This window comes from Canis aureus, chromosome 23 (genome assembly GCF_053574225.1).
Source record: "Canis aureus isolate CA01 chromosome 23, VMU_Caureus_v.1.0, whole genome shotgun sequence".
NCBI classification, from domain to species: domain Eukaryota; kingdom Metazoa; phylum Chordata; class Mammalia; order Carnivora; family Canidae; genus Canis; species Canis aureus.
In genome coordinates this window covers 3,208,161-3,221,173 of record NC_135633.1, presented here as the reverse complement: position 1 = coordinate 3,221,173, position 13,013 = coordinate 3,208,161, and positions in this window count along the sequence as shown.

The following is a 13,013-nucleotide window of genomic DNA, read 5'->3' as shown; positions in this document are numbered from 1 at the left end:
GGTGACAGATGAGGGCCTTGTATAGCGGCTACAGAAGTGGTGAGAAATGGTTAGAGCCTGGATATATTTTTAAAATAGAACTATTAGGATGTTCAGAAGGAAAATGAATGTGTGAGCCTGGAGTTTAAAAAGAAAAAGTTGGGACTAGAGGTAAATGTTGGATTTATTAGCATATAAATGGTAATTAATGTCATGGCACAGAATGAGCTCACCTGAGGAATACATGAGATAGAGATGTTCAAACACTGAGCTCCGAGATACTCCAATGTGTATATAATAAGAATATTAGAAGGAGGCTGCCTGGGTGGCTCAGTTCATCAAGTATTCAACTCTTGATTTTGGCTCAAGTCATGATCTCAGGATAATGATATGGAGCCCCAGGTTCAACGTTGGGTATGGGGCTTGCTTAAGATTCTCTCTCTCTCCCTCTGTCCCTCCTCACCCCAGGCTCAGGCACATTTTTTTCTCTCTCTCTCTCAAAAAAATAAAAAAATGGAAGGAAGGAAGGAAGGAAGGAAGGAAGGAAGGAAGGAAGGAAGGAAGGAAGGAAGAAGGAGGAGGAGGAGGAGGAAGAAGGAAGGAAGGAAGGAAGGAAGGAAGGAAGGAAGGAAGGAAGGAAGGAAGGAAGAAGGAGGGAGGGAGGGAAGGAGGGAAGGAAGGAAGGAAGGAAGGAAGGAAGGAAGGAAGGAAGGAAGGAAGGAAGAAGGAAGGAGGAAGGAAGGAAGGAAGGAAGGAAGGAAGGAAGGAAGGAAGGAAGGAAGGAAGGAAGAAGGAAGGAGGGAGGGAAGGAAGGAAGGAAGGAAGGAAGGAAGGAAGGAAGGAAGGAAGGAAAGAAGGGAGGAAAAAAGAGAAAAAAGAGAAAGATTAGAAGGACCTAACAAAGGAGACTAAGAAGGAGCAATGACTGAATCATAAGAAGACACCGAGAGAGTGGTGTCCTAGATTTCAGGTAAGGAAGGTATCTCAGACAGGAACAAGTGAGTAGTAACTGTGGCACATGCTGCTGAAGGAATAGAAGGCAAGAAAGTTCAGAAACTTTAGAGATATTTGAAGAGTTGTGCTGTAAGTGGAAGCAAAGGAAAGGAGAAGTAGCTGAAGATGAAGAGGGAGTCTTTTTTTTTTTAAGATTGACTGATTGATTTTAGAAAGAGAGAGAGAGAGAGCACACATGAGCTGGGAGAGGAAGAGGGAGAGGGAGAGAGAGAAAATCCCAAGCCGACTTCCAGCAGATGGAGCTCCATCTCACCACCCTGAGATCATGACCTGACTGGAAACAAGACTCAGAGGCTCAAATAACTGAGCCATCCAGGCACCCCAGCTTCATCTCCTTCTGACCCCATCATACACTCAACTATTTGCTGTCCTTCAAATGCACCACATTGCTGGCACCTGCTCTCCTCTCTGCTTGAAATACCCTTAATCCTAATGAGCCTTTAAGACTCAACTCTTGAGTCCTCTTCTTGGTCTTTATCAGCCCTTTACCTACCCTCCCAACCAAGGTATTCATAGTCTGTGTTCTCCTAGTACATTGAATATAACAGCTTTTAAAATATACTCTTGGTTCAATGGCTGCCATCCCCCCGCCCCCCACATCATTTAGCTCTCTGAATACAGAAACTCTGTCATACATCTTTGTGTCTCCAGAGACTACCACAGTTCCTGGTATGCATTATGTCCTAAATAACCAACTAACAAAAATGAGGGTGGTGGTGGGAATAATGCTACATTAATGTGAAGTACCTGGGGGATTGAAACCCAGAAGAGTTAGATCAGCCTAACTTACAGCATAAATTTGGATACATTTCCTTCAATTTTAGGTTTTGGTTTTCTCATCTTTAAAATCATGTCTCAAAAAAATAAATAAATAAAATAAAATCATGCCTCTTAGTGAGATAGTCTCAAAGGCCTTCAGCTCTAAAATGTTCCAGACATATCTGTTTGAAATCAAGTTGTTTAATCTAACTCTGCTTTTTCAGCAAAACCCCAAAGCATGCAAAGTCATCTAGCCACCTGAGAAAGTCAGTTGTCTTCCAAACAGTGAACAATTTATTCCCTAATCACTGGCAGGAACACTTCCCTTTTATAAATAGAAATCTTCCAGTAATATAAACAAAATTGATTGGACCAAGAGATTGAACCTTTGGAAAATATGAACACCCTCCTTTGGAAGATGAGTATGGTTTTTGAGAGGTTTCATCTGAAGTCAGCTTGTACATGAGAATCCCACTTTGGATGTAAATGGCATTCATGCTTGGAGCCTTTCTGCTTAATCTCTATAGTCATTTGCTAAGTTCAAAAATATTTACAAAATAAGTATTTTTGATGAAATCTTTGCTTCCCTAATAGCATTTGGAACTAAAAAAGTCTTCTTGCTTATGGAATATTCATTATTGGCAATTTGGGGTGCATTTGCAAGCCACAAAAATCCTCTGCTGATTATAGATTCTCTCCAATTTGTCATAGTGTGTTCTGGAAGGAGCTGAATTTGGTCAAACTGGAGCCAAGGTATAGCGGCCTTATGCTGGAAACACACATGGCGGTCAAGTGTCATGTTATGCTGCAGCGTGGCTGGGTGGGGAGTATCATGTGAGACATTTGGAATACACAAAGCTATTTTTTAAACTACCATTTAGTCATAGGAATATATAAGAAAGGCTGACATTAAGTGACTGTGAATACGATAACCCTGTGACTTCTATAACTATAATTACTTATGTTTGTGGTAGAGAATCAACTAAGTCTCAGGATAAAGTCACTGATGACTGATGATGAATGGCAGAAATTCAGCTTGTAGTGGATGTAACTCCAATCTCTTCCTGCTAAACATCAGCTCTCATCGCCAGGATGTCTGCAACTGGTGTATAGAAATCATTCATGCCATACTTAATACAAAAGCACAATTGGTATATCCCAAGTTATTTTCAAATGTTGGTCTTCAAAAATAGCTTAAGCAAAAAACATTTTAATGATTTTAAGGTTTTAATGACTTAATGATTTAATTTATTTGTGCAAAATTTGTCTACTATTTGTTTTAAAAGTAAAATAGATTAAGAAACATTCTGTCTCTCTCTCACACACACACACACACGCGCACACATGCACACACAGAGTAGCTCAGGACTTGACCAGTGTGTTTCTGGGATGAACAGTTGATATAGACATAAGGTAATAATTCAGAAGAAAGTTAAAATAGAAATTCAGTGAGCATTTAAACTATAAAAACACTGTCTGATGAAAAGTGATAAATGATTACTTGGAAAGTTTCTTGAAATGGTTAAGAATCAATGTGTGAAATTAGATAAAGCATTGTTCCATTTTCTCCAGTTTATATTTCTAGCAAACTCAATCCTCCAGATATGCCTTTAAATTAAGCAAAAAAATGCTCCTGACTTCATGAAAGAGCCATTACAAAGTTCAAGCACCAAAACCACATGCTTTGACAGGCTTATAGAATAAGCCTAAGGGTAGGACAGTCCGAGACAGAGAGATAAAGGAAATAGAGAGTGCAAGAGAGAAAAAGAGGTTTGAATATCGTAATTTATTATTTAACATAGAGGGAGGAGGAGGAGAAGGAGGAGGAGGAGGAGGAGGAGGAGGAGGAGGAGAAGAAGAAGAAGAAGAAGAAGAAGAAGAAGAAGAAGAAGAAGAAGAAGAAGAAGAAGAAGAAAGAAGAAGAGGAGGAGGAGGAGAAGGAGGAGAAGGAGGAAGAGGAAGAGGAAGAGGGGGAGGGGAGGAGGAGGAAGAGGAGGGGGAGGAGGGGGAGGAGGGGAAGAGGAAGAGGAAGAAGACAGAAAACTGCAATGCAACACAAACTTTTATCACCATCAAATTCAATAATGAAAATCAATAAAAATGATCTTGATTTATCAGAAAAATTATTACAAGTTCAGTACTCCCTGCTCAAGAAGGCAAATGAGTAAGGAATTCATATTTTGTATACCCATATCTGTTAACATTTTTCAGTTTTGGACTTGAGATAAACAACTTCAATTACGAGAAAAGTCATTTATATGGAAAAGTGTCTTTTGTAAAGGCGCCTAAGCCGAAGAGCACGGCTGTGTGTTTCTCAGGAAACAATGCCCCGGTACGCTGGAACTCTAAAGTGGTGTGTATTTTCTTCTTTCTTTCTTTCTTTTTCTTTTTTTATAAGTAGTGTGTATTTCATTTCCAAGAGACTATTGGGCACTTCTGCCCAATGGTAGTTTCTGACTACTTCTCTGCATGATTCAATGAATACCTATCTTTTCTCCTTTTCTTTCCTTAGTGACTTTGCCAAGGCCACGTGAGCCAATTCCTGGCTGTGTTTACGTCCATGAGCATGAAGGCCGCCACTCTAGCAGTACAAGTTGGTGAGATGTCCTGATAGTATAGATGTTGAAAATGAAAGGAGGAGAGTAAACAAGGCATAACTGTTTGGGTTTATGCTTGAGAAAAAGGGAAAATCAATACTGTGTTTAGAGAAAAGACAATCTTCCAAGGAAGCAAAAAGAAAGACTTTCTTTCATATTTCTGGAAGGAGAAAACCCGCCACATCTCTAATATTTTCCAGTCAACTTCCAGGATGTCAATGGAAGAGCCTTCTAGTCAGGACACCTGCAGCTCAGCCTGCAGCTCTTGAGGAGTGTGAGAGCGTAAGCCCCTCTCTCCCTCCCTGAGCATGACGCGACCTTGCCAATATGAAAATAACTAGATAAAAAGTAAGAATGTTCTACTGCATCTTGTGAACTCTCCACCAAGGGTTCTGAACTCGTCAGTGAAGACTACTGGGGGATCACTGAGCTTTACGGAGTTGCTTACCATGTGACTTAATGCTTTCCAAGGAAGGTAGATGTGTCCTGGCGTATAGGATGAAGCTTCCTGGGAGCCTCAACCTGTCTGATCTGGAAAATGAGAGTCGTTGCCTAACAACAGGGAAGTCCCCTTCCCTATTTTCTTCTCCCTGTCAAGTGTTCACAATCCTTCCTCACCTTCTTTCCTCTTCTCGTTCATTTTGTCTCTGCTCCACTCTCTCTTTCCTTTCTTTCTCCATTATCATCTTCTTCATTTGTCTATTTCATTCATCTCTTTCTCCCCTTTTAATATTTATTACTCCTCTCCTCCTTTTTTCAGTTTTGCAGATCACCTACGAGTATCAGGCACTATTCTGTGCAATGAAAAAATAAATTAGAAGCCTACAGACTTATACTCTAGGAGGTCACAATCTCCTGCTAAAGATGACAAAAGCATGAAAACGTATTTTACCAATTACAGTAGGCCAGTTTATTATATTCAAGTTCAAGTCCAGAGTAAAGGGGTAAGAGTGGAAGCAGGGGGACCAAATTAGAAGGAGCTTGCTGTAGCCCCTCAGACAGATGATTAGACTAGACTAGGAGTGAAGTAGAGTGGTATGTTCACATTTCAACTATGTCATGATGGTTACAGTCACCATGGCTCTTTATCCTCTTCATCCCTCTTTAGCAGATAAGGAAGGAGAAAAGTGTTTTGATTCCTGGACTGTACTGCTGGGGAGGGAAGATGGTACCAGGAACCACTGAGAGAGAGCTAATAGCTTTATTTAATTTCTTGAACTTTACTATCTCAGGATACTTTGCTGATCATTTATGCCCTACTTGGGCCTCAATCTCCAATCCCGGGGTATGATAAGATGTAAGAACATGTATCTCTGCCTCTCTCTGTCTCTCTCTATCTCTCTGTGTGACTATCATAAATAAATAAAAAATTTAAAAAAAAAAAAAAAGATGTAAGAACAAACAAAGAAAAAGTCCCCAGTGCTCCAAAACCTGACTGGTTCCAAAACCTGATCAGTCAGGACACCTTCATAAAAATACAGATTCCCGGACATTACTCTAGACCTATATAAAATCAAAATCCTCTAGAGGTGGGACTCAGGAATCTCATTTTTTAAATCCCAGATCATTCTAACAATGATGGGCTTAGGAACCAGTAGAGCAGAACATATGCAATATATCCTTGTGGACTCCCAAAGATAATTGGAAAAGGCCGTGCAGGTAATAAGGAAAGATGATTCAGATGTCAATAAAATGGTTGGCATATTTGCATTCAGAGACTAATGAGGCTTCAAGGTGAAACACAGTATGTGTTGGAATTCAACTTTTTGGATCTGGGATCCAATAAATAAATCCAGATTCAATCTCAAGCTCATTTACCTATTGGTCTGTTTATCTCTGGGCAAGACATATAAATTCTTATTGTCTCAGTTTTTGCACCTATAAAAGGAGAGTAGGAGGACTAACTAGAAAATCACCATGAGGCTTGAACTGAATGTCTCTTCCCTGTCTATCACCATCTCTGGCACCCTAGTAGGAACTCAGTTAATGTTCAGAAAATGACATGTAAACAAGTAGGGATCAGTAACAAGTACAAGGTCTCTTTTCTCTGTTGCAAATTTCTACAAGAAGAATGTTTGGAAGGCAGTGGCCCATTTGGAACAATTTAAATGTTTCTTGTTTCTTTCAGAACTTTCACTTAGACTTAAATTGGTTTAAAGAGAGAAGATAACTCTCTAGGGGCATGAAGTTGGAGTAATAGTGGGAGTAGCTCTCTATGTGGGTCATTGGCCCTGCCTTGAGCAAAGTTGTTATGGACTTGGATGAAAATATACAAGGAAGGCTATCAAATCTGCACATGATGGGAGTAGGGAGGGAAAGCTACTGCATGAGCCACTAAGCCAAGATTCTAAAAGACATTGTCCGCTTATCCCAGTAGGCCAGAGTAGGTAAGATACAGAATCACTAGTATATGAGAAAAACTGAGCACTGAGACCCAGGAAATCACTTGTTCAGATAACAGATGGGAAAGACCTGATAATAGTTCTGAGAAAAATCCCCTGGGAGTTTTAATCCACCAAAAAGAACAGAATGCAGTCATTTCTATTTTGCATGCCCACACAGTGTTGCTCCTGTGTCTATAATGGCATTTAGGACATTTTGTCATATTGTTATTTGAGTTTTGTCTACCATGTTAGTCTATGTGCAAAATAAAAAAAACAATGATCATATCTTGTCCATCGTTAAATGTTGAACATCAATATCAGAGCTGGCATAAAGTGCGTGCGCACTACAATTTGTTGTACGACTGGAGACAATGCATGAATGTAAGAATAATGGTGGGTATCAGTGGGCTATGGCTCTTAAAATCAGAATCGTTTTGAATGATGAATGAAATGGCTGCCTAAGGAAGGGTGGAGAGAAAAATTATCTATTTATTAAACAGTGGTGATGAGGCTAACTTCCAAAGATTAACTTTGTCTGCGTAACAAGTTTGCAAACGTATTATGATAGTGTGATCCTCACAAGGGCCTCTCAAGAAAATAAATATTGCAGGGAAAGGGATGTTTCCTGTGTTCGAAAATGGCAAGTAATTTCTGGATACTCTGGCACCTAAAGATTCACAATCTTCTTTACAATGTTAAAGGCTCTGAGGAGTTCTGCTGCAAACAAGCCCAGTGAACCTTGTTTATCCTAGTGTTTAAATAGTCTTTGTGGATTAATTTGACCACGGAATCACTTCTGTGAGTGAGAGACACAGATACTTAACCTCCCAAGGAAAGCACTTGGGAAACGTCATTAGACTGGGAGTTCTAGACCGAGCATCAGGGGCTCAGGGTTCTCTAGTCCTGACTCATCATTACCAACCTCAAGACTTCGGACACAACACCTTTGTTTCTCTGTCTCTAAGAAGGAACTGTTAGTACTGGGTTGCCTTCCAACCTTATTACTGCTGTGCCTTATTATCCATGGAATTGGAGCATGCTCCCACAGTATTAGTAAAGAAAACATTATTAGTGCTTCCGAAGACCCAGCTCCTCTCTCCTTCTGGGTGTATGAGGGACACTACACTTCCCGGCACTTCAAGGGGGAGAGAGGGACATCTGCCTAGTTCTTGAATAACAAAATATAAATGGGGGGGGGGGACCTGGGTGGCTCAGTGGTTGAGCATCTGCCTTTGGCCCAGGGCGTGATTCTGGGGTTGTGGTGTCGAGTCCCCCATCAGGCTCCCTGCAGGGAGCCTGCTTCTCCCTCTGCCTGTGTCCCTGCCTCTCTCTCTCTCTGTATGTGTCTCTCATGAATAAATAAATACAATCTTAAAAACAAATACATAGAATAAATAAAGGGATGTGACACCTCCACCTTTCCAGCTGAGGCGGTGAAAAGCTCTGCACGACTCTCCAGTCAAGGATAGAGGCTCATTTGGGCTGGTGCTGAAGCCCAGACCCAAGCAGGACGGGCTTCTGATCCCCGGCTGGCAGTGCCCCGGAGAACTGCCTGGACTTCCAGCAGATCTTGCATTAGTGGGAAATAACTTGAGGTGTTACAGCACCAACACACCAGGGATGTTTGTTACCACAGCGCAAGCCTAGCCTCTCCTGACTAATAAAGCGAGGCGACTACTTTAATTACGAAACCATCTGATCCCATTTTTAATGGCCATTTGAACCAGTGTTTTATACGTCTTTAGGTTCTTGCAACTAAAAGATCATCGTAAATGAAATACACCAATTCTTTTAATATCAAATAATGTTATTGGAGTCACTCTTTTAAACGGCAGCTTTCAGGAAGAAAATCATACGGCCACGCCTTGGGCCTGTCACTCCTGACTTCCAAGTAGTTTGATTGCTTTCACAGGTTATTCAGTTTATGCTCCCACAGTCCAGGGAGGTAGGAAAAACCGATATTATTATGCCTATTTTTGCTAAGAGTAGGGTGCAATGCTCCGAGGGTAGGTAACTTCCTCAGAGTCCCAGGAGGGACAGATTTTACCGCGCTCACCCAGTCTAGGGTTCCTCCTCTTCATTCCCTGATTGGCTCCACTCCCCGGCCTTGTGACACTTCCTCCTCCAACTCCCAAAGCCATTTCTCCGTCCTTCTCCGGCGCCATGTCTTGTTGGGTGAGAATGACTGTTTTGCCAACCTTGAGGGAGCCCCACCACATGAAGGATAATGTCTCTGGCTGGGAGAGGAGGGAGAAGCTGAGGAAGCTAGGCAGGGAGAGGATGTCCCAGTGAAAAGCAGTTCTCTTGTCCATGGGGAGTTCACAGTCAAGTACAGTGAAGGGGAAGCAGACGGTAGAGGTAAAGGGACGGCATGAACAAGAAACTCAACAGTGTGGAAGTCACCAGCCTGCAGATTCCCTTGCAAAACTGTTTTAACCTGTGAGAGAGACTGCTTTTAAATGTCCCTAGGGCCTGATTAAGGGAAGAAATTATTCCCAGATCTGAAGCTATCAGAGGGATTCTCTTCCTTTTTAAGATTTTATTTATTTATTCATGAGAGACACAGAGAGAGGCAGAGACACAGGCAGAGGGAGAAGCAGGCTCCCTGCAGGGAGCCCGATGTGGGACTCGAACCCGGGACCCTGGGGTCACGCCCTGGGCCTGAGGAAGACACTCAGCTGCTGAGCCATCCAGGCGTCCCATCAGGCATTCTCTTCCTAATTGGGCCTTGCCTAGTGGATAGAGCATAACAGTCACTCAATTAATTAATGAACAAAGAGAGGTGGCAGGAAGAAGATACTAGAAGAAAGAAAGGAAGGAAGGAAGAAGAGGAGGGAGGGAGAAGATGGTGTTTCCTATTAAAAAAAAAGAGAGAGAGATTTATTTTCTTAAGTAATGTCTACACCCAATGTGGGGCTCAAACTTACAACCCCAAGATCAAGAATTACACATTCTAGTGACTGAGCCAACAAGATGCCCCAGTGCCCCCTATTTTTAACGATCTATTCTAAAGCCATATATGTTTTCTTTACACATTTACCCAGTAGGAAATTAGACCATAAATATTCTAGGGGTGTCTGAGTGAAGTATGACACCAGCAATGCTACAGAGTGTGTTGCTATTGTGTTCCCTTTGTCTAACGCCTGTGCGGGTGTCCTGAACACCTGTCCGAAGTATTTCCAATTAGTAAGCATGAGTACATACCCTGCGTGGATGAAGGACAAAGCACATCTGTGCTGTGTGTCCAACTGCAGGGAATACAGGTCCCTGCAAGAGTCCTTTTTCACAGATTCGCATGAACTGCTTAGATGTTGTGTAACTAATATAATTTTCATTTGTGAAAACTTGGTCTCCTCATTCTATTTCTAGCTTAAGACAGATTGCCTGTGTTCGGAGAGAGGAATGGTTGATCGCTGTTGAGAAGCAGCCAGGGATGTCGTGCCACTGGCTGAGGGAGCATCTCACCAACCAGCCATTCCCGCTCCTCCTCCCCGCCCCATCCTGCCCCATGAACCCTACTCCCTATGTGTATTCTGTTTCCAATAGTCCAAGTCACCGGAGACACATGGCATAGACTGAATGTCCCCCATGTAAGGTTAAAATGAAAATGATTGAGTGTTAATGAGCCCAGTCATCTAGCAGAGCCCGAGAGAGAAGGTGAGGCCTGGACACGGCCAGTGGGGGACGAGTGGGAGACAACGCGTACCAACGACATTCACATTCTATACAACTCTAACTCGAAAACTTCAGATAATCAACTTATATGAGGACTCCTCTCTGCCCTTAAGAAGCTAACGATCTAATTAAGTAGATTATATTAATAGATACGTAACAGATAATACATAGACTGATCACACAGGATGGTTTTCCAACTATTCTAAGAGGTCTCTAGTCCCGCCATTTATTTTATACCCAATGCTAACTGTTTGGTTCAAATCAAGACTATCATCTGAATTATGAAAGGTGTTCTCCTTGTTTTTCCCCTTCTTCCAGTATTTCTCAAATACTTACGTGCTTTGTATTTATGTTATTTCTAAAGAACACTTAGCACATAAGTATGTCAGAAGTGAATAAATAGTTCCCATCCACACTCCGGGAGACAAGATTACACAAGAACATGAACTCCAAGAGCTGGGATCCCTGGGGGCCATCCCAGAGGCTTCTTACTAGAGACAGATGACAGCTGTTCAGCAGCTGTATACAACAGCCCATCAAGATTTGAGCAAAAACAGAGCAAGAAGTCTCCAAGGGAAAAATACCAAAATGGAACTAAGAGATTAGTTGATACCTGGGACGATATATCAGGATGTGTGAAAAATAATATTGACGTGCATGTTGGAATTGTGTTGCATGTAGAAGGAATTATTGAAAACTTTGAGACAATTTCAGCAAAGGGAAAGAAATAAACATAAAAACAGGCGTTTAAGTTGAGAAAGAAAACAAAACATACAAGAGAAAAAAATAGAATTAGAGAATAACCCCTTGGCTCAGCAGCAAGTATACGCATTCACATGGACAGAGTAACGCAAATGGGTACCGAGCAGAATTGTCACATAAACTGTGCTCAAGGGGAAGGTAGGGCTGGAGAAGTCAGAGGGAAAGGAAGTGACATACAGCTAGATTCCCATCTACCCATCTACCATAGTAGGTCCATAGATCGTTTCCAAAGTTGACACCTGGCTAGTAAATAATTCCTAAAATTGATAAACCCAGAAAAGTCAGCATTAATGTATTATTTAGAAACAAGAAGAAAAATGTCAGGCAAAAAAAAGTCAAACTATTTTCAAGTTGCTGGAAAATGGAACCAAGACGTAATGGGAGAAAGCTGGAGGCTGCTGTTTCTCATTATAGAAGTTTGAAAGTATACTCTTTAAAAAACAAAAACCAAAACCTATGGTCATATGTTTACTTGATGAAAACGAAAATGAATTTAAAAACAAATACACTAAGTGCAAATACACTTCAGACACTATATTAGGGGAGGAAGCTACAGAGAGCAATCAAGGCCATCAATGATCTTAAACTCTTACACTCGAATAAAACCTAAGGCATAAAAATAAAAAATAAAAATAAATTTAAAAAAAAAAACCTAAGGCATAGAAAGATGTTCTTTTTTAGATGGCCTATGATACCTACATCTTGTAAGGGTTTATCTCTTCCTCCGATGGAAGGCTAGTTCTGATTGATCGAAGCTACTGATTAGCTGGGTTTTCATTCTTCAGAAGATAAAAAGTCTCTCCCTCTTGGCCTCCTTTCACTTTTCCCTACGACTTGCCCAGCACATCAGACCCACCTTGCACCAGAGGCACAGAAAGAAGAGCTAACCCTAAGCCTTTTGAGCTGGAGGAGTGAGCGCTCAAGACGCCTGTGCCCTGGGCCTGCTGCTGCAAAGTACGCTGGTCTCACTGGCCAGGAACAGCAGACTGCTCCCAGGTCCAAGCCACTGATCACATCTAAAGTGGTATGCTCAAAACCCAGAGAAAGAGAGGAATGTACTTACTGGAAAATGTGTTTTGCCATAAAACTTCTGAGAAAGTATAAACTGTAAACTAGTTAACATTTTTCCTCTGGACAGCTGGTCATATGTAAAAGTGAGCTGGTGATAGCTCTTGTAAATGTGATTTCCGTGGCAGAGCAATTGCAGAGCACAAACAGCTTTATAAATACTAACAGCTGACCAGTTAAAGGAGATAACCCCTGTCTTTTATTTCACTTGGGGAGGCATGCAGTCTGGAGCACAAAGTTGTCTTCTAGAATGACCCAAGAGTTGGATTTTGCAGCTCCTGTGTCTACAGAAAATTTATTCAGGGACTCGGTGGTTTTAAGGATCTGGCTTTCAGCCACTGCTACAAAGGAAGAAACACTAATATTTATACTGCCATCAGTTTGTGGGATCCTTTGCAGTTCACCAAGCATCACAGCAATAAAGACTGTATAGATCATTGTAGAAATGGGGGCTTGAAAAACATAATGATGGCCAGGCTCCAATTATACCAATGAAATTAGAATCCCTGGGGGTGGGGCTTTGGCATTGGTATTTTTAAAACCATCCCAGGTGACTCTGATGTGGTTAGCAGTGTCTGGGGGAATGTTAAGAATGGGAAGCACGGTATGGGGGGAAAGGCTGGTGACGTGGAACATGCTAATCCTTCATGTACTGGCTGTACGACCTTGGATCGGAAACCAGGTCTCTTTAAACCTTGATTTCCTCATTTGCAAAATGAGGCTAAGAATCTTCCTCTTCATTATTGGGAACTTTAAGCTTCAAAAGGGGTTCTCT